This window comes from Argopecten irradians, chromosome 4 (assembly GCF_041381155.1).
Source record: "Argopecten irradians isolate NY chromosome 4, Ai_NY, whole genome shotgun sequence".
Taxonomy (NCBI): Eukaryota; Metazoa; Mollusca; class Bivalvia; order Pectinida; family Pectinidae; genus Argopecten; species Argopecten irradians.
The window spans coordinates 45,171,882-45,176,946 of NC_091137.1; positions in this window are offsets into that span (position 1 = coordinate 45,171,882).

Sequence of the window (5,065 nt, forward strand, 5' to 3'; positions counted from 1 at the left end):
CTAGAATTCGCACTTTATTGACCCTACGACAAATAAGATGGTATAAACAGGACATCCGTCATTATGAAGTTTCTTAAGTCAAATATACCGTTGAGGTAATGCCTTTAGTCACTAAATGATTTGATTTGAAATGAATATCGCTTATAGTCATTTACATATGAACAAATATCATATATTGTATCTATACTAATGAGGAATTCATTTGATCAATTAAAATCGTTCACGGTAAAATTGTCTATGTATTTGTAAGGTTTTTTTCATAAGGCACTTAGAACAATATATTTTGTTACGTTGTTTACAGGCCATTAACAAATATAATGCATTGTATCTATACTATAAACATTTGCAATAATCAATTAGAATCGTTCACAGTAGATTTGTCTGTGTATTTTGATTTTTTTCCCCCATAAGGCACTTAGAACAATAGTATTATGCAATATTATGTTACGTAGTTAACAGGCAAATATAACTTCACTGAAAAGGACAATAATTTGAAATAAACGAATATACAATAGATATGTACAGCTGCAGCACGTAATTGTTTGTGATAACACACTCATCAATGTAGTCATCATCCTCGATACTCCAGGGGTTCCAATCACTTACGATCTCTACACCCTAGACTATCTCATAGTGAAACTGGAGGCAAGAGAACAGAAGAGGCAATTTAGTTCTTTGATGTACACCAAAAGAGCCGTATAACGGTACACTGTGGTTGACTTTGTGGCTTTGAATTTTTGACCTCGCTCTCTCAAAATTTCAAAGGAATTTTTGCTGGCTTCTGATTGGTTAAGATTTTTTCCTCTGAGCTGCTTTCAACTTTACAATGAGATAGTCCAGGGGTGTAGAGATCGTAAGTGATCGGAACCCCTGGAGTATCGAGGAAGCATAGACAGATAAAGTTTCTAGTTAGATGATATACCGGCCGATGTCGTTAAAATATCAAGAGGAGTTTTAATATCTTATCCGCCACCAAAAGGTACCAACGTTTAGCGAATTATAATGATACATCATCCTTATGTATTTTTTTCTTTTTTTCTTCATTTTACAAAATACAAATAATATTTATCATTGCACATTCTAGTACACGGACAGTACAAATGTCATACAATGAGGCCAAGGTGTGGTCTACAATTTCATTTCGCATTTCTACGGTGTTATTAATAATTTAAAATGATTTCTGCATACATGTTTCATTTAAACATACTTAAGCATAAACAATTTAACACTTAATTTTTGTTATTCTGTAAGGAATCAATCATTTATGTCTGTGCATTTTAACTACTTTCACAGCTAATTTTACAAAAAAAGGCTCATGTTTTTAATACCGTACTGAATGACGAATACCATGTCAAAATTTCCATGTCTTTGACGATACGACTAGTAAAAGTTAATTAAAGTCGTGCATTATAAACTGTAAAGTGACAACGACTACCGGTACTGAAATTACCGGAACTTTGGTTCAATCGAGTGAAAAAAACGAAGTTGACAAGTGACGATGATAATGTTTTTGAGCCTACATAGTCGTCAACCCCCCGGTCAAAATCGGTAGGCCTATAACGGTACGGTAACGTTGTCTCTTTCGCCCCAAATACCGTTCGGTCAAGGTCCATTTGCTCGAGAGCGCAAATCTCGTATGTTCAATGTAGATTCTATTGTAGTAACTTATATTGCACATATATATTTCACATTACGGTAATTGAAGAAAAAGGTGAACGACAGTTGATATAACGGTGATCAGTCAGTATTATGAAGTTATAGGGTATCGTTGGTGGACTTTGTTTACTGCCTCGTATGTATAAATATACTTTATATATTCTATTGATATTTCACACTCTACATCGTATCCATGTTATGTAAGGAGTAAGTGGAACACAGCGTATATTATTAGTTATATAGTCAGTTACTGACCCCCTATAAAGGCATAGAGGGTCAGTAAGATTTATAGGGGGCGAGGGCGTAGCCCGAGCCTCCTATACTTCTTACTGACCCTCTATGCCTTTATAGGGGGTCAGTAACTGACTATATAACGAATTTATCGCATCGAGGACCATTTATTTGTTTTATTAATTCTTTGTTTCCTATTTGTTTGGTCAAGAATCTGAAGTCAAACTTAAATCATACTGGCGCGAATGATAACAAACAATCGCCGATTTTAAAATAATTGGCCTAGGCTACATATTTATCTATGTATTTCTTTCAAGAATTTTCAAATATACTGTATTAGGAACCTGCAGAATAATAATGAATAATTCATAAATCAACAATAATTTCGACATTCCTATGTGCACAGTAGGCCTACCTCAATACGACACCAGACCGTCTGTAAATTGAAAGCATCACAAAAAAGAGTGACACAAATATCCATCTAACATTTTAAGCACAATCTCCTTGATCATCTGTGCATTCTCGCTGAGATAATCACTTAAAAGTTATGCCGATAATTTGATTGTAGAGTGAAGATTGATCTGTAGGTACGAACGAACACCTCCATTTGTTTATAATCACAGTCTAGAAAACGCTTGAATTGTTACGTTTGACTTTCGCCGCGTCATCAACTTTCAAACTGGCGTAGGGGAAGCAACTCGTATTTAAAAAATGCATTTCATGTAATTTGAAGTATTAAAACGATTCAACGTATTTTTACATAAAAATAAACAATTATATATAGTTTTACGGTAATGAAGTGGTATATTTAGTTGAAGATAATGTGTTTAAATTTTGAAGCGAGGGCGAGAGCCGCCATATTGCACCATAATAAAATTTACTGACCCCCTATAAAGTGATAGGGGGTCACCACGTGACGGCTCTCCGCCAATCATTTGGGGACATTTCTGTCCGAGGTGCGATAATTAAGGAATAGATGTTTATATTGTTGAGGTTATGAGGGTATAATGATAATGGAGCACGTGTAAATTATGTAAGCCCGGCGAAGCTGGTTTACATAAAATTTACACGGGCTCCATTATCATTATACCCTCATAACCTCAACAAAATAAACATCTATTCCTTATATTTACAGTTTTTCACGTAAATGAATATTATTTTTTCCTGCGGCAGTTGCATATTTTTATTTATATAACCATTTTTTTCTCTCCCGTCATCGTCAACGAATTCGATTGAACAGCTGATTGGAATCGAGTCATTCATATGGTCCCGCCAAAAGTGGGGTCATGACCTCACGTTGCTACGCCATCGACTATTCACGTAACAATATAATCGCCGCGCGTGTTGTGCTAACATTGTACACTGATAATGATAATACTAGAAAGCATGGTTATTGAGTCCATGTCAGTGCAAACTGTAAATATAGCATTATATACCGACAAAAGTGATAACAAATCATACCTAATATTATGTGTGTCCGCCTGTAATTCCTGGGTGGCAATTGATAATACTCGGTAAATTCCGGTAACGTGTTTATAAACTTCGTCAATACCCGTATTTTACGTTCGGCAAACGTAAAATCAATCGTAAAATATAGAATACTTTAAAAGTAATAAAGGAATCCAAAAAATACGAGGAAGACTTCTACGATGTTTTACATCAACATGTGTTTACCTGTTGTGATACCGCGGACCTCTGTAGTTGTTTGACACTTTTATTACAACTGTATTCCATAAAAATATAGGTTAAATAAACATATTCGTTGTTTTACTGATATTAGATATAAATTAAACTCGAAGATCAACGGTAAACAGTTTATACAATCTAACGATTAGTTGTATTATGGTTTTGATCGATTTACACCAAATCAGAATGATTTCGTTTAGTTTTGTTAGTAATCAACTTCGCTAGCCAAGGGTATTAAGTCCAATTCTCTTCCTACTACCCTTGGCATATCTCGCTTCAGAACAGGTGTTTTTGCTTTCAAATTCTGATTGGATGCGGCTAGGTTCAGGCGACCAATGAAAACGCAGCTTTGATATGTCAACAAAACTGAACTGAAGCGATAGTATAGTGACCTACATTTGTATAATGAGGCATCAGGTATGTCATGCCTGTCAACATCATCTCCTAGCGAAGTTATATTACTATCTATTTAATCAATTAGATGTTTTATACCAGCTAAATGAACGTCTTGGAGATGTTGCTCTCCAAACAGATTGGAAAGTACGTGCGTGGTTTATGTTTCACAAATTAAACAATTAAAAGATATACTGCGATCTCGTTACAAAATTGGACATTGCAGAACTTCTGCATGAAACACAAAAACTGGTGCTCGAACTTACTAATAAACAAATGACTCACACACATGTTCATCTTTGGTATTTTGAATCTGTCGCAAACAACACGCGTGTTTCATGGGGCGCTGCCATTTTTTTCAACCATACAACAATGATACGAGCTTTTTAATTGGTTGCTTATTACGTAAATGGAAGGGGCGCAACTGCGGTGATCCAGCAGGTGGCGCAGTGCGGGACCACCCGTTCTGAAGTGAGATATGCCAAGGGTAGTAGATACAGAATCGGACTAATTACCCTTTGCTAGCGAAGTTGGTTAGTAATATGAAATGAAGAAAAGATATAGTTATATCATACACTGTTAATTAAAAAATAACCTGAAAGAGAAATTGAATTATACTTGCATGAAAAGTAATGATATATTGAATTTGAGTGTGGCGATGAGATTTTATGGATAGTTGAATTGAGTCAGTTTAATATATTGTGATTTTAGGAGGTCTTCATCAGCAGAAGAAACATTAACTTAAAATTCTGCAATAAAGTTATATAGCCAAGGACACAGAACATACAGTTGAAACATTTAAGTAACGCAAATTATGACCAACCCAAAAAATTGCAATTATTGACAAACACTGAATCAGACACTTTCCAAACCAGATACTTTCAGAGATATATTTTATTGACTAAAATTACAAAAATTACCAAATTGATCAAGTTGAGTTGATTTGATCTACTGTTCACCACCGAAGAATTAATGTTTTATAATTGTAATTTGAATTACACGGATAATCAATTAAAAGTGTTCATGTACAGTTACTTGAATTGTTTTCAAACTGGCGTTGTATAGTTGCTCTATTAAAATGAAAAATTGTAGAACCCTA